Consider the following 18,520-nt stretch of genomic DNA (forward strand, 5'->3'; position numbering starts at 1 on the left):
TGGTTCTAAGCTCCTCCAATCCTCACATTACGGATGCTTTAATACTTTAAGATCTCCTCTTTCCCTACCTCAGGTTAACACTCCTTCATGTACATCTAATTCCATAAGGAAACCAGTTCTTAGATCCTTTGTTCTTACTGATAAAAATCTCAATCAACCCAGAAGAATATTTTTAAGTGAAATTTTATCCGTTAGACAAATGAAATTTCAAACATTAGCCAAATGGAGTGTGTAAGAATTAGGGGCAGGGAAGTGGGGAACCCTTGTCACTATTTCTTTATAAATTACCCAACCTCTTTCCTCAGCTACAATGAATTATAAAGCATTGATTATTACATTGTATTGAGTGGCATATCTTAATGAATACTAACTCATTTCAGTGCTTTTTGACAACCTACCGAATTAACTTAACTGACTGTATTATTATGAGATCAGCTACTCAGCAGCAGCAAAGGTGCTAATTGGTGCATTTAGTAGCAGTGAAAACATAACCTACAAAGATATTTGGAAGTAGAAAAATGGGAGCGCATTGATAATATGAACTAGAATGATTAGATTTCTGTCTATTACGTAGTGCAACAAAAATGAAGCCATTTTAATAGAATCATGTCAAAGGACCTATGTCTCCTGCTTTGAAAACAAATGTGTTGGCTTCCTGTCAACATTTTCAGGGCTTAACAGCAGGAGGTCATTACCCTTGGACAATGCTCAGTTACACAGACATTATCTCTAATTAACAGGTTTTAACTGTAACAATTTCTGTTTTATTGAAAAAAGGTGGGTTTTTTAAATGAAAAACTACAAAAGTGATTCCGTAATCTTGTCTCCTTGACTGGGATTAGGATGGTTACATGTACCCTTACACACATACACACACTTGCACACACATCTGAGTCAATAGAGTAGTTTTAATGTCCTTGAACTCTTTTTAAAGCATGGTAGACACATATTCCAATCTTTACATAAACAATTGGCAAAGACAGCTTTTTCATCAAAAAATAGTAAAATAAACCTTTCCCCATGTTGATGCAGCTAAGACATTTTGAGTGTTTCAATTTCCAAAATAAAGTAAGTACAAATGAAACATTTATCAATTATAATGCATTATGTTTTCCGTCTCATTTCAGAAGGTATTATGGTAATAATTCTGGATGATGGCCAGAAGCTCAGAGGAGAATTTTTAACACCCTCTCAATAGACACATTTATAGCTTTTAACTATGCAGAATACTGGTCTCATCAGCGCATAGCAGGGAAATGATTAAAATATTTCAGGAGAATTCAAACTTGGTTGTCCTTAGGTGGAAACGAAGCATCATTCTGGGCTGAAACCTCCAATTATATAAGATAGGAAGTCACAGAAAGACATCAGATTCGTACACTGTCAGTCTACACGACAGATGGTAGTGTCTGGCAATGCCTTTTTTATAACAGAAAATATTATTATAAAAATATCCACAGAAGACATTTTTAGTTCCCTGACTTAATATGTGGAAAAATTAGAGATTTTTATAGAAATTAGAGGTTTAATACTCAATAGTATGAAACAGTAGTTTTCTTTGAAATCTATGCATTAACTATTCTGTCATTTCTTAGAGAACTTTTTATAGTTGGAAGTCATCTGTTATTTTAATCTCTCTCTTTCTCTCTCTTTCTCACCCATCTATTTAAATTCAACCTAAATCTATATGTTTTTATACAACAGTTAAATCACACTATCGAGTGTTGTGATGTGCTGTAAATCACATTTTAGCCTTCCCCTCTGTTATTACAAAAGAATTGCCTTTATCTCAAAGGGGATATGTCCTTATAGATGAAGTTTCTTGAAGGTAGAATTCTCCTGAGAGCCACACGTTTGAGTGGCATGTTCTTAAGCATATTGCATTATGTGTCAGTATAATTAGCATATTCTTCTGGATTGTAAAAAGTAACAATAGCTGACAGCTGAATATGTAGGGAAATGGTCTGTAAGACTATCTAAGAACTAGGGAATCTAGTCCTTGTGTGGAACAAGCAGGTGTAGCACAGTTTTTGTGATCCTGTTTTGAAAATGAATGGAGGAGGTTTAGACTCCCAGGTGGTGAGACCATTCCTGTCTCATACTCAGACACCATGTTCAGTGTTTATAGTGTAGGGTGCAAAGCAAGCCCAGGGGGTGGCTGAAAAAGAGAGAACAGAAATGGAAATATCACTGCCTGGTTTTGGCAAAGTATATAAGATGTATCAATATAGCAATGGAAACATCCCCAAGATTTCAAAGAATCTTACTAACGGGAAAAGGTCACTGTGTTCTCAGAAATGTTATATATTGCTGCAGTGATTATTCTCAAACCAGAGAACTGTAATTCTGGTTCTACTTCACCAGAATGAGCTTGGAAAGGTGGGCAGTTAGATCTGTTGCATAGCTAGGACAAAGATTCAAAATGTGCAAAACTCATCATTAGGTAGAAATAAGCAACAAAAGCAAAATAGCCACAGGAAAAAAAAAAAAGCTGTCTCGGAGAATTTTATGAGGCAGAGAATGCCCTCTTAATTATACATACTGGAAAGGCATTTCAAGGAATTGAAGGGGTATTAGGACAGTCCACAGGACAGCATGTTTTCTTCCTTCTCTGGAGGATACTTGTTTTTGTGATCTACTTGCTGAATTTCAAACTAAAATGATAGGAACGATCATGTCTCAGGTCATTCTCACAGCTAGCTTTTTTTCTCCTAAACTTTACTTTGTGGATAAAAATTGTTTAAAGGCTTTTATTTTCAAATGAAATTTGGAGTTAAAAAATGGTAGACAAAAGCTCTGAAATTTTGAAAATAGAGGAGGAAGGCCTAAGCAGATTTACTACTGAATTAATTACTGACTTTACATATATGTGAGTGTGTGTGTGTGTGTGTGTGTCACTTTCATCATCTTTCTATCCGTGGCCCTAGCATAGGAAAAGAACACTGCAGCTTGATTTTTAAGGGCTCCTACTACTGTCGCTGTAACTTTAACTTTCGGACATGTTATTCTTTGCAATATGTCACACCCCCATTCTCCAGACTTCCGTGTGTAAACCTACCAAACCCCTATAGTTTAAAGAAGCCACAGGAAAGGGCTCAGATAGTATCATATTTACAGTTTAATTTTCCTTTAAATGTATAAACCAATGTAACAGCGTCACATGGACTAGACAATATAGTCTTTTACTTTGAACCAAAAGCACACACCCTAGTATCAGCTGTAACTTGGTTTCATTCACCTCTCTACTGTCTCAACAACTATTTACTGTGGCAGAATCCCTCTCACAGTAACAATAACTCATTTAAATGTATATGCCACAAGCTTTTGCCTTTGGAGACCAAGAAGTATAATCCAAAAAGCTTCTGTGAAGACTAGAGCCTCCGATGTCCCATATTTATGTCTAAAATCCTCCATTAGAAACACATCATATTCTATCGGAGGTTCTCTTTTATAGTACAGACACTTCTAGGAAGTCTAGCTTTTTAAGGCAATACACTTTAGAGAGAAAGTCTTAAGCATTCTTGAATTATAGAAGAAGAGGGTCAAGAAATATCTGGCCAAAGAGTAGGTTGTGGCACCACAAGTACAAACATCTTGACTATGTTGCCTGGGATCAGTTTATATGGGTGGCTACCCATGGTAGGCAGTTTCCAATGTAACAGACCTCTGGGGTCTTGTTCCCTTTTCTGAAGTAACTGAAGGTTTTTCTCAAAGACTGTCCTGGAAAATGCCAGTTATCCTGTAGGATTGTTTAACTCCAGATTGATGATTCATTAACATTAATACATCATTTATTTCTTACTTCAACTAATATTTATGAAGGTCTCCAATATGTAGGAGGCATTGTGCTCGACAATAGGAATAACATAGTAATCACCCACAAGAAGAAAAGTGAAGTATAGATTAAATTGGATCTGTATAGGTAATAATTCATTTCAAAGCAGGGTTATTTGTGATGTAATGAGTTTCATATTACACTGGATGATTTCTGAAAATCAGAGACTTCTTGGCTAACTCCAGATAACCAGACAACCATCCTTTTCCTGGAGATAGTCAAAAAAAGAACTGGAAGGACTTCATTTTTCCAAATGCTTGGGTTTAATAAGGATGTCCAGATAGTCTATCACAGACTGGTCTCAGTGTGGACTGGACCTAAACCTGAAGCAGTCAATCAATTGTTTACTAAGAACCTCATGTTCAACACACTTTGTGCATGGGACACAAAGAAACGTGAAATTCATTCCCAAGTTGAAATATAGACTATAAGCAGAGAAATACACACAATTAAGTAAATGGCATATGAGTTCTTGAATTCAGATGAAATACGAGAGAGTATAGGCAATGGAAATTAAAACACTCTGAGTGGAGCATTCATTCAATTTCTGATACTATGAATCTCTGTGTTACAACCCACGTGAATTCCTATTCATTTTCACACCAAATTTATAAAATTTAGCATACATGTTAAAACTCAGAATTCGTGGTTAGTTCATCAAAGCAAGTCCTATTTAAATATCTCTTTATACTCGGAATATAGGACAATGCATTGACTCATAAAGCATAATAAAATAAATACTTTTTAAAAAGTGTTTAATTTAAGAACAGTTAGAGGACATATAATAATAACCTTATTTTATTTTGGTTGTGCTGGTAATATATAATTTTTCTGAGTTATTCAGTTATAGAATGATGATAATTAACTACCACAAACCTTATTCACCAATATATAAAAACTGGCAGTACTAGTTACACTCCAATTTGTTAAAGAAATTTTGTAGATCAAAAATGTAAATACTATATTTGCTCATTGAAAGTCATGTTAAAGTAATTTTGTTTATTAAACCATTGAAGGGAGAATGAAATGTAAACTTTCTTTTCTAATAAACTCTCAGAGCTCAATCTTGTATATATAATATTAACCATTTAGAGTTAGAATAAATTTTAGCTATTTGTTGGAAAAGGAAATACGTTATGATTGAACACATGTAATCTTTCAAAACCTATCTGGAAACATAAGCCTATGGTTGTATTTTTAATTTCACTTTTATGCAGTTATCCTTTTCATAAGTATTAAAGTTTAAAATTTAAATTATTCACATATTTTAGCAATGTAATTAATGGAAAGCAATGACAGATAGATGATGTGGTTAAGTATGTACACATAATATGTATGCATGTGTGTATAAAGAGACAGAGTGGGCCTGGGCTCCCAGCACTTTGGGAGGCCAAGGCAGGTGAATCATCTGAGGTCAGGAGTTCAAGACCAGCCTGGCCAACAAGGTAAAACTCCATCTTTACTAAAAATACAAAAATTAGCCAGGTGTGGTGGTGTGCGCCTGTAATTTCAGCTACCTGGGAGGCTGAGGCGGGAGAATCACTTGAACCCAGAAAGCAGAGGTTGCAGTGAGCTGATATCACACAACTGTACTCCAGCGTGGATGACAGAGTGAGACCCTATCTCAAAAAAAAAAAAAAAAAAAAGACAGGGGGATTTTTATAAGTTCACTGTAATTTCACATGTAAAAAGAAATGGGAAATGCCACAATGTAATATTCTCTTTCTACATGCAAACATTCAAACTATGCCAAATTCTACTTTTTTTACCAGATTCTTAAGATCCATCTGTTTCTTGATGAAATATACATTTTATTCCAGTTTCGATCATATCAACCACCTCATTTCTCAGAACATAGACTCTGTGAATGCAAGGATATATTAAACACGTGGACAGTCAAGGTAAAATGTGAAATCGACAAAACTGGCCTTTCTACTTTCCCTCTCCCTATGTTTATCCACCCAACTGGTGCCTCCACCTACTCCCCTGATGACCAGTGCTTCCAAGCCTTCTAATGGCTTCCTAGAAAGCCCACTAGTCCCCCTTCTAAGCCAAGATACGGAACCAACCTAAGGGTTTATCACTGGATGGATGAATGAAGAAAATATGATGTGCATAAACAATAGAGTACTATTCAGCCTTAAAATAAATAAGGAAAGACAACATGGTTGAACCTGGAGGACACTGTGTTCAGTGAAATAAGCCAGGCAAAGAACAAATACTGCATAATCTCACTCATACGTGGAATCCAAAAATGTTAACTCTTAGAAGCAGAGAATAGAATGGTGGTTACCAAGGACCACAGCTCCGGGGTAGGGAGAAATGTTGGATAAATGATACAAATTTTTAGTTAGATGGGAGGAAAAACTTCAAAAGATCTTTTGGATCTATTGTACAACTTGGTGGCTGTAGTTAACAACATAGTGTATTCTTTAAAATTGGTGAGAGTAGATTTGAAGTGATATGTATGTACACGATAAGCATGTGAGGTAACACGTATGTTAATTAATACAATTTAGCCATTCCCCAGTGTATACATATTTCATAACATCATGTTGTCCATTATAAATAAATACAATTTTGTTTGTCAACTAAAATTTAATTAATACAAAAGAATTTACTTCCATTTATTACATAAACTACAGTGAAATGTTGATAGCTAAAAGGATGTAATCAACTCCCAGAGGTATTTATATTTTAAATGTTTACTATTTCTCAATAAACAAAGTACTAATTTACCACTGATTTGGCACTGGCTGTGTAGCATTGGCTGAGGCTGAATGAGACACAAAAGATATATAACAGATTGTCCCTGCTCTTGAGGAGTTTGACACTGTTTGGATTGGAGGAGATATTGCTAATATGAAACATTTTGAGCAAAAATGCCAGTCTTTGATTCTAAATAATTGGAATTCTCAGTTGTAAGCATTTGGAGTGAGTTGGAGTAGGTAGAAAAGTCTTCAGGAAGGACACAGGTTATTATCAGAACCTTAAGTAATACCCGAGATTTGAAAAGCAGAGCCAATGATTGAGTCATTTCCAAAACTGGAAAGAACACAAGCAAAGGCGTAGAGATAGGCCAAAAAATTGCTGTGCAAGAGACACTTTGGAGACTAATTGAATATGACATCTGCTAGTCACTCAGATCAGCAGACCCGACCTAGGGATAAGAGGAAGGCCGGCTGTATCTGTCAGGAGAGTGAAACTTAGTGCAGTGAGAAATAAACTCAGGTAGCTTGAGTAGCATGTTAGTTTTCTATTCCTGTTTACATTTATGGAGGTTTTAGGGAAGAATGCTATTCCTTACCTTTTCCAGCTTCTCCAGGCTGCCCACATTCTTTGCCTTCCAAAGATGCCATGTCTTAATCCCTGGAACATATGAATTCCGTCACCTTACATGGCAAAGGGGACTTTGCTGATGAGATTAAATTAAGGATCTTGAAACTGGGTGGTTACCCTGAATTAGCCAGATGGGTTTCCTCAGTGTTTAAGATTAACACAAAGTACAGCAAACATCTTATAAAAATAAAAGTTTCTAGAATGAGGAAATCTTTCAAAAAATCACTCATCAAATGAACACTGTTTGATACTGGCTTGTTTGCTTGTTTGTTTTTTGCTTTTTTTATTATGTAGAAAATGAAACACAGAGAAATTAAGTTACTCAATTTCTTAAAGTTAGGGAGTGACAAAACCAGGATTTCAGCTTCGGTTCTCCTGACTCTTCATCACTAAACAAGCAAAGTGCATTTGTGTTCTTAGAATTTGATAGTGTTTGCATGTTCTCACTCGTAAGTGGGAGTTGAACAACGAGAATACCTGGACAGAGGGAGGGGAACATCACACACTGTGGCCTGTCGGGGGGTGGGGGGAAAGGGGAGGGAGAGCATTAGGACAAATACCTAATGTATGCAGGGCTTAAAACTTAGATGACGGGTTGATAGGTGCAGCAAACCACCATGGCACATGTATACCTATGTAACAAACCTGCACATTCTGCACATGCATCCCAGAACTTAAAGTAAATTTTAAAAAATAATAATTTGATAGTGTTCTTCCACCCTAGGAAAATTTCTGTCTGACTGTCTAGTATGTTTTGCTTCCAAACCATGCAAAAAAGAATGGATGGGAAAATGAGTAGAGGCTGACACAGAGTGCTTTACTATCTTGAGGCTTTTTTATAAACTCATAAAAGAATCCACATTGACCAAGTCATATTTGCCTTTTATTATAAATGAAAGTGTGAAAGTCACTCCTTCTTAGAAGTCTACTCCAACGTCATATTTGAAAGTCTACTGTCTCAGCCACAGAGTTGTTCCACTCAGTTCTCCTATCAAGAGACAACTTGCCACAGAAGAGCAATCAGCCAACAACCTTTGGTTGTACCACCTTTGGAATCTGCCCGGTATTTAATTTAAGAACACATATTTTCCATGGGCTGTGCTCACCAATGATGGCAGAGTACTCTTCTAGAGCCCGGCCATTTTTTTCTATCATGGAATCCTCTAGGGCAATCACTGAGTTGGCTGAAACTTTGCCAGGGCAACACTGTACTCTGAGGCCCCTCCTATCCAATTCTCCTTCCTTTCCCTGCTCCTTTTCTAAGTGTTAAATCTGCATTATCATTTGATGCCTTTTCATCATCTTTCCCCTCTCCTCTTTATCTCAAATGTGTATTACTTCCAGTACATTTTTTGCGCTTGTAACCTGCTTGCTACCTGCTTCCAGAGCACCTGAACTGACACTCATGATTATAACTTCAGTTTATTGCCTTACCAAAATAAGCTGAGACAACCTTTAAAATAACAGGGCTACTATGTCTTCTGCACAAATCAATTGCTGGTGACCAGGATCCTTTCTGCTCTGCAGGTGGCCACCTGGGATGCATAGTCAATGTTGTTCCGTTGTGGTATTATAGGAGAGCAATGATGGTGGCAACACGATGGAAAACTATCTATAAATACTTCCAGTCCCCTTGCCAGAAAAGCTGGTGTGTTCTGTTGTTTCATCCATACCTGTAAAGAACAACCTGTCCCCTTACTTCCATCTGCTGCTTGTAAAAAAATCAAACCTACATTTCCTCACTGAGCACACATTCCAGCCTTTGCTTGTATTAACATACCTTGTGTCCCTTTCCATTTACTAATTCACTAATGAATTATGAGCCACCAGCGGAGATTTCATATCTAATGCTACATTTGAGATCATTCCTGGATTATCATTTCTCCTCCAAAAAATTATAATGGTATGTTCAAGAATAATCATGCACCTAAGCATGTGACTGCATTTTACCTGAACCATTTCCTAGTTCTATTATAAACTTTTGTTTTTCTTTTGCTTTTCAACATGGCATATGTGCTTATTTTTTCTACTCTAGTAAAGCAGCTTGACAGTTGGTAGCTGTCTGGCTGTTTATTCAACATATGTACCACTTAATGCACAGGTCTCAGTGATACAGTCCCCAAAGTCGATCCAACTGGGATAAAAGTCAACAAATAGAGATTTGCAGGGAGTACATTTACTTGGGAAGAGATAAATATTTGAAAGGTGTTTAGCAGCTAAGATTTAAGCCTAATGTCGTAAGAATTTACAGGGTCAGCCTCTCCCCCAGCACAGAAAACTCTCTTGATTTCACATAGGCACTCCATATGTTAGGAAATCACCTTTTAATTAGATCTCTGTAGCCTCATTCTAAGTTACCACTGTCACAAGCCTTGGATAAGATCCTATTCTCAAGAAACCTTTCACCAAACAGTTAGCCGTAGGTTCTTACAAGAAGATATTGAGACAAATTCTCCCAGATTGCAAGTGATTTTAAATTAGCTGCTCTGGTAAGAGGTGGGTGTGGTGTTATTTCAACATTCTCATATGTTACCTGAGACTTTTCCCCAGGGAAAGCAAAATGTGTTCAGTACTTTGCATTTTTCAAAGTGGAATTGGTCTGGGAGTTGTGTGGTCTCTTCTGACCTACCTAGACCAGAGAACAAGACAAAACCCAGAAATTCCCCACTCACTGTGGCCCTCCAGACTGTTGAAGCATGATCCACTTGACAAGCAAAGCTATTGAAATTTTAGAAATTATCTTCAAGAAAGAAGGCGAAAGTGAATGGCATAGTTATATCTGACAAAAAATTGTATACCAAATTCATTAAACAGACTGTCAGATACCATCCTCCCCAAGCCTTAAAGAAAAGCATTGTTAATACTTTCGCATTTTTAGTGAAAAAATATATATATATGTAATTGAGGCTGGGTTAAAAAATGGCTTGCCCAGAGTGACAAAGATAAACAACAGCACAGCCCAGATTCAAGTCTCATTGTGTGTGAAACCAAAATCCTGTACTAAACCAGTGTGATCCACTGTCTGCCAACAATACAGCCTATAATGAAGGTTTAGGAAACCTGTTATGCCTTAAGACTTTTGTAGAAGTTATACGGGGCAATGCTATTTGGCATGAGGATCTTTTGACTTTGAAGTCAGTCCAGACTCCAGAGATAAATTAAACTCTAAAGCACCAATTCTCAAATGTAGTGTATCATACAAAAAAAAAAAGTTATTATCATTTGCAGACTTCTGTGGTTCTCCCATTCTGGACAGAGATGCTGCCACTGGGGCCCAACAAAGCATTCCCTCTGTCAGCATCACCTCTCTCCCTTGGCAGTTGCCACACAGCTAGGCAGACGAGCTGCGTTCCTGGAGTTTTCATCCTTTCCCTCTGCTTCTGGATTTTAGTGGAATGTCTCATCGCAGGACATGAGATCTGACACACCATCTTCTGCATCAAAGAGGTTGGCGTGCAAAGGGACAGAATGATGTAACTTGGAATTGATGGAGTGCTAATTCCCTGTGGGGAAAGCTTTGACCAGTGGGAAAGAGAAGGAAAGGGGACCCAAGAAGATAAAGTTCTTCTTTTTTCCTCACCCTCCAACTTAATAATTTCATAAAGCATGCCCAGGAATATACTGTGTGCTGAGCTGTTACACCTGCCTAGTAACATCATGGCCTATTGGGAAGCAGTAGCCAGACATATAAACACAGCATTCCATTTATTTTCCACATCTGTTCCTTGCCTGCTTGCCCTTATTCCTTACTCTCCCTGCACACTGAAATTAGGTGCATTTGGCTCCATGTTCTAGAGAGCTTGGCAAGCAAAGCCATTTGGTGAGAATTACCACGTGGGATTGTTAAAAATGCAAATTCCCTAATGTTGACTTCCTCCACCTTAAACATGAAAACTTTTCTGGGTCATTATTTAATTCCAGATGCTATCCTTGAGTCATATTAATCTATGCATTTAAAAGGGAATCTGTGACATAAGTCAATTTGTGCAAATAATATCATTTTGCTTCTGTCTTTCTTGCTAAGAAAACTACAATTGTGTTAGAGTCAGTGATAAGCTTAGAGCTGCGCAATGAATGATGATTGGTCTGTCTCAACTACAACACTTTTCGTCAAATTTCCCAGCCTCCCTTGAAGCAAGGGATGCCACCTGCACCAGTTCTGGCTTGGATGGTTCTGGAAAAGCTTTGTTTTACATGACAGATAGGGCTGGCTTAGTATCTGACTCTTCCCGAACTCTTCTCTCCAGAATGCAGACATGATGCCTGAAGGTGCAATCACCACTTATTCACCAGCTTCAGCACCTTCACCATCTAGTCACTAAAGTGACAAGTAAGGAGAGGAAATCAATATGCCCAGGATGAAAGAGCAGAAAGATAGAAGTGTTGGTCCCTAATGCTATTGTTGCTACATATAATATCCCAAGAGTGCTTTTTTCTGGACTTCCCACATATGGAAAAACAAACAAAAACTGTTTAAGCCATTGTAGTTAGATTTCTTGTCATTTGTAGCCAAACACATTATTAGCTGACATAGATGCTTAGTTTTGTGTATTGCTTTGACAACCTCTTGAAACCCACGATTTCCCATGTGGAACTCACTTAACGATGACATTGAATCCAATTATATCAAAATAGAGGAACTAAAAAGAAAACTCAACTAAAATAGCAGAGCAGAAGTGGAATGCGCAGTAAGTTGATATATCACACAGCCCATATATTATAAACACTTACAACAAGCACAGGATAAATATTATCTTCATTTTGCAAATAAGGATTGACATACAAGAAAGGGCTAAATATTTTCCGTTGGTATTAGAGTTAATAAATAATTGGGACAATATTTAAACAGGAGTGTTGTGATATTTTAAAATGTGTATTTTTGCCCATATAAAGTTTTTTTCTGGAATGTATATTTGGAACAGTGATTGAATTTTTAATAAAGGTTTTACCTTAAACACTATGATGAGATCAAGTAAGTGTTAGAAGCAAAAATTTTCTTTCTAAATTCCTTCTCAGAGTCATTAATATTCTAATTTATAGTGTGAATCTCTATAAAAAATAATTTCCCTCTTATTTCAACAGGTATAATTTTTCCCCAAAGTATACATATCAATATCTTATGGAACACTAGTAGTCCAAAGAACAAAGTTTGGGAAAGCTGTATCAACAAATTTCCATGTATTTACTCAGTATTTGTGTAACATACTGGAGTACATAATTTATGACAATAATTCATATGCACACACACATACATAGATATGTATCTATCTCTTTATATAGATATATTATACACCCATCCAAAAATATTTAGGTATGATGCTATTAAGTCAAATGTCTTTTCTATAAAATATCCTATGTACCTCACTTTATCAATGCACTGATTTTTTTATTTCCCTTATTAGAAGATTCCAAGAATTAAACAAGTATAGGAAGGACTTACTAACTTGTTCCAGTTCACGTAATGACTCTATAGTTGAATTAATTACAGAAATTTCTGCTTCCAGTTTATTTTATAGTCACTGGACCACCCTCTGTAGAATATTCAAGCTGATTCCTGGAGTCTGGAAAGTGAAGGGGTAGAAAAGAAAGTAGATGATATTTAATTTTAAAGTTCAACTCATTTTCCTTTTCTATTTGAAGTAAAAGAAGAAACCAAACAAATCATTATGTAAAGCTACAATTTAAAAGAAATTATCTCTATTTAAGACTATAAATTACGAGCATTTCAGTCAATGTAGATATTGACTGTTTTCAGTTTTGCAAGTTTACTACAACAGTCATATGATCATAGTGATAATGGAGTTCTTATTTTAATTGTGAGTTTTGCTTCTACAAAAAAAAATGTAGACTTATCATACTCTAATAGATAGTAAAAAAGAAGAGTTCAAACTGTGGGTAGTACAATGACTTTCCCCAAAACAGATCTTTTCCTTTTAAGCCCCAGATCAATAAATGACCCTTTTGATCAAAGAACAAACTAAAATCTCCTCTATATTTTGCTTGTTACTTTCATTTTTTTCCCCCAAGAAAAGATGAAGCCACTTAAGTGGCAGACCAAAAAAGCACTGTGATACTTTCATCCTAGTAAAGAGTTCAAAAAGTAAATAAAACTTTTTGGAACTTATACTTAAGAACAAAGCTAGCACCCAGTAGTTCAATATCCCTTTGGGGTTAGGGGTTTATTCAGAGCATCAAGAATCGGTATTTCCATCTAGACATACAAGTGATCTAAATAGTGTTCATAGAACTTTAAAAGCCTTTTGAAATAAAAAGTAGAGCAAACTACAAAAGTATAAATTCCAAGTTTTCCTACATCGCTCCTACTTTGTAGAACATTTGGTCAGGATGGGGGGTGTGAGGGCATCACATATCAATCAGCTATGAAAGAATGCACTGGTCCACGTGGACATGGCACAGGAATAGACTAATGAGAGCCAAGCAGCGTGCCTCTCCTCTTCAATTAGCTTTCTGTCGATTTTCACAGGAGTCCACTGGATGAGGAACCTCTGTGGGTATTTTGCCACCACTAGCAGATCTTTATCTTCTTTTAATCTACTGAAATAAAGACTCAGAAACAGAGTGCAAATGCCAAAAGGTGAAAAGAAATGAGACTGAGGTATATGGGGGAAATTATGCACATATTGGCAGCCAAACTGGGTATTTTGGTATTAACTGAATATCTGGGAGTCAGGGGAAACTATCTGCAAAGTTGATATTTCTTTCTTTTTTTTAGGAGGTGATTTAGATTATTTAGTTCATAATTGGATGAGGAGGTTCAACTGTGAATTTTATGATACCAAGAAACACTATTTAGAATATTTTAAATGTTAAGGAGAAAGTACAAATTTTCCCTCTACCTTCACCCTCTAGCATACTGACAGAAATAAAGAAGCACCCTCTCAATTCGTATATCTGTATTGTTGCATAGGCAAAGATGCTGAAAATACACCCAAGTTCAATGTCCACATTTTGATTACCTGTTATTTATCTCCTCTTGGCTCCAAGTAGATTCAATACCTGTTTTGCTCCCACCATCACAGTTAAATTCATCCACACAAATGAGTACAGAAATCTAGTTGGAAAGAAAAAAAAAATGCTTAGATATTTATATGGAAAATGTGCCCTGAGGAAAAAGCCACTATAATGTCAGAACTAAAAAATGGCAGTTTTGTATTTGAGCATTTCTTACTGGAAATGTTAATTACAAAATGTGCCAACTAAGATTTGCTATGTTGTTACCAGCTCTAGTATATCTTATTTGCCCCTTTGTCTTGCTCTACATTCATGCTCTGATCTGAATGAGTGATGTTCTTCTTGAATAACCACTCTGTCCAAATTATTTTTCCCTTACTTTCCTTGCTTTACTAGTTCTCGAGTTTCAGTCTCTATTGTTTTCCTTGTCTGGAACTCCTTCTGGAATTCTGGCTTTATAAAATGCTATAGTGAAGGGTTGCAGGATTTTTTCCCCTCCACTTGTATACTGCCAAGGGACTCTTTTTGAAGACCTTATTTTCACCATCAAGAACTAGGGAGGCAGACCCAGTGGCCTTAAGGGATTTAATTAGAGTTCACCAACTTAGAATCTCCAAGCTCTCAAAGACCTAATTTAAATACAAGTTCACTCACTTTTTCAACTATTTCTTAGGCCCTTATTAAAATTTCAGGTTATTAAAGGGAACATCCTGCATTTTGCAAACACAGAAAATAAACCTGGGTTATGCAGAATCTCAAACGTCTTCCAGGTGCAAACACAAAATCCTGCCAATTGGTAGGAAAATAATAATGAATTAGCTTATAAATTATTGAAACAACCATTGTGGAATTTTTGTCAATCATGATAAGTTACTTTATATTGGTAGCATCAGTTTTATAGGAGATAGTTAAACATTAGTAGTAGATTAGTGAGAGACACTATATAACTTAACATATGTGTGGTCAGTTGCCCTAATATCCTCTAGAAAAAAAGTTATTATTATTATGACTATTCTTAACCCTAGGTGGTGTCATTTTTCTTTTGTTAAACTGTCAGTCAGAAAACTAGTTAAAAGCTAATGATGAATCATATCAATTTATAAAATCTTTCTTGTCAATCAGTGCTCTGTTACACATGGATATGATAGGAGAGCCACTTGTAACATGATTTCTGATTGACAACATTGCAATTTTATGAGAAAAAAAAATGCTTGGCTTTTTTTGCCCTTTACTTTCTGCATTAAGCATTGTCATAATTAGACTTTCTAAACAGAAATTGGCTGAAGACATAAAGTGACTACAGTATGACGTCAAATATTAAACAACTAACCACTAAAATCCACATAGCTTTGGCATAAAGAAAAACCGGGCCGTAAGGTAAGGTCTCCCTAAACGAGGTGTCACATAAACAGGAGAAAGACACAAAAAGAAAAACAAACAGTTCACTTCAACAGCGTTTAATTGTTAAAGCCTCCTTATATAGATCACTCAAACCAAACAGAAAAAAAATCCTTAGAGAGCAGAGACATAGACATAAAATGAAAGCTTTGCCACTTTAATTTGATTTGGGGAAACTATTTACAAAACACTTCACCATTGCTTTGTTGCTGTTTTATTATTGCAGTTGTTCTGTTTTGTTTTTTTAATTTCCACCAGAAAGAATACTTCTTAGAGAAATAATTTGGAGAACTCTATTATAGCTATACTTTTCAAGTATTTCTCAGCTCACATCCCTGTAATATTATCAGGTAATTAGCACGTGAGCATTCTCAAAGTTAACTCTCACTATAATTTTAATAACTGATTTGAAGATCTGGGTCTATACAGAGAGCTACTTGTAAGATATAGGAAGAATTTAGGTCATCTGTACACATGGGATTTTATATTATTTATATGCTTTTAGTAGGTGTAAAATCTTAGGTACTTCTCCAGCTAGTATTTTATTCATTTCATTCTTAAGAAAAAATATAGCAGTAAAGACACAAACATGAAATCTTTTATGCCAATTTACACTACAAGTCAAGTCATATTTTAAGCCTGATTATTTTTTGGCATTACTGCACAGAAAAATAGTAAAGTTATCATCTTATAAAAGCACATTAATTCTCAGTTACAACGTTACAAGAATAGTTTATTGGTATAAATTCTCATTCCCAAGATAAGATATTTTTCATAATTTAAAATTTTAAAGTTACGGTTTATAATGATCACCCAGGAAAAGGAAAATCTGTTTCTTCAGGAGATGTGTTAAATTTTTTTGCCACTTGCATTCCACCAAAAGATCATGCTTAAATTCTTCCATTAAATGTAAAATATTTTTCAGGTTTGCCTTGTTATTTAATGAAATTTAAAATCAGTTTTCAAAGACAACCACCCCATTCCCCCAACCCTCCAAAAAAACTTGTCATTTCATGACAAACATAGATTTCCTGAGAGATGGAAAACATTCACTGTGAAAATTACTATATTTATCCTTGAGACATATTTGGTAAAATTCACTAATTTGCCCAGTGCATAATTTCAGTATGTTCATAGAAAAACAAACTGTCTTACCGATGACTTTAAAACAGAATCCCTCTGCTCTTAGAATTAGATGGAAACAAGTGCTATGTAAATACTAATGATTGAGTATGATCTTCCCAGGCAGTAGGAAGAAAAACGCTCATTTTGGCAATACACGTACATGCATGCACACACACACTTACATGAGCAATTCTTTAGGAAAGGTCTTTATAACATAGTCATAAAAAATAATCAAAACAAAGATTTACAGGTAAATATTTAAGTCAGAGATCAAGACTGAGTATCAAAAAGTCCACAAAGTACTATTGCTCCTTCTCTTAATGACATCAGTCAGACATTCTTTGGCTCCCAAATGGTTTCTGAAGATTCTGGTTGCACTTAATTTGTTTTACTTCAATGTTACAAACTTTTCTCCAACAAGGTGCTAAAAACAAAGAGAAACCTGTCTTTGGATCCCTCTGAGATCAATTTTTAGTTGATATAAACTAATTTATGAAAAGGAAATGGACTTCCCAAATTTGAAGGTGAATGTACTTTTAGCTTAGAATCGTAATCCCAGTCTCCTCTCCAGGAAGGGTTCATACATCTCAAATTCATGACCAATTGCTACTGTTTACTAAAAATTAAGAGCCATTGGACATTCTATTTGCTTTAAAATACACCTACAACTAGATTTTTAGATTTTATTTTGACTACAAACATCGGTTGGTGTTATTATGCAGTTCTTTATATTATTGTGTAATAGGTTTGATAAACAAAATTATTATTAAAAGACAAATACATTAAATATTTATAATTTAACTATTTCTTCTACTTACAATTCCAGTATCTAAAGAGGCGGAAAGGAGTAGCCAAATTGAGTGATTTCGTGGCCACAACAGACCATAGCAAGCCATAATATGTAGTTTAACCCCTTCCATGCCAAAATGGAAGTGAGCAAACTAAAGATAGCCATAACTTAACTCAGGAATATTTTCAGGGAATACCTGATTTTGTAAATAAAATCCCATCCTACATATTTGCCTCTTTTGACTGGGGCATTTGAATTTACAATATTCTTACTATATCTATGACCAATTGGGAAAATAATTTTTTAAAGAACCAATCTACAAAGTGGAAGACATGAGATTGAATAAAATTATAAAACTGAAAGTGGGTGTTGTTGAATCAAGAAAGGACTAAAGTTTTATTATATTTTTAAGATTCTGTCACAATGCTCTGCTAATCTAAAAGATGTAGGAAGAACACAAGAAAAGTTCCAAGCCCAAGGTTAAAATCACGTTAAGAGTTTCAAATAGAATGTAAGGTAAAAGTTTAAAACATTATATGCACCATCCAAGAAACTGCTAGTTATGGTAGATGAAACATTTTGAGCATTACCATAAAGGAAATAACACTCAAAATATATTTCAGATCTATCACTTTTCCCTTCCTATCCTAATCCTTGTTCTCTTTTGTTTAATTTTGGGTTATCGCAGCACGCACCTACATATATGCACTTAATTTTAGAAAAAAAAAATTGAGAAGCTTAAAAATAGCCAGAAATAGCTCCTCCACTAGTCTCCAGGATCCTTCATTGCTTCTTCCTCAAATACATCTATTTATCATTGACCATCAGTGTATGAGACATATGAGTGAATATGCTCATTTTTTATTTTCTGTCCTACAGTTAGGTTAACAAGTGATGATCAGTATGGCCATTTTCATGATATTGATTCTTCCTGTCCATGAGCATGGAATGTTTCTCCATTTTTTTGTGTCCTCTCTTATCCTCATCAAGCTACCATTGACTTTCTTCACAGAATTAGAAAAAACTACTTTAAATTTCACATGGAACCAAAAAAGAGCCCG

At 35.6% G+C, this 18,520-nt stretch overlaps 1 long non-coding RNA gene across 1 annotated transcript in view; it reads right to left on the minus strand.

Annotated features, from left to right (window-relative positions):
* Positions 1 to 18,520, minus strand: part of LOC129397743 (uncharacterized) — a 155,516-nt gene that overhangs the window by 11,057 nt on the left and 125,939 nt on the right. The window contains exons 7-10 of the long non-coding RNA XR_008625333.2: positions 14,152 to 14,246; positions 12,615 to 12,735; positions 7,143 to 7,204; positions 5,605 to 5,696 (exon numbers count right to left, since the gene is read on the minus strand). This is a non-coding gene — a long non-coding RNA (uncharacterized LOC129397743). The remainder of the gene's footprint in view (positions 1 to 5,604; positions 5,697 to 7,142; positions 7,205 to 12,614; positions 12,736 to 14,151; positions 14,247 to 18,520) is intronic.

This window comes from Pan paniscus, chromosome 4 (genome assembly GCF_029289425.2).
Source record: "Pan paniscus chromosome 4, NHGRI_mPanPan1-v2.0_pri, whole genome shotgun sequence".
Lineage (NCBI taxonomy): Eukaryota > Metazoa > Chordata > Mammalia > Primates > Hominidae > Pan > Pan paniscus.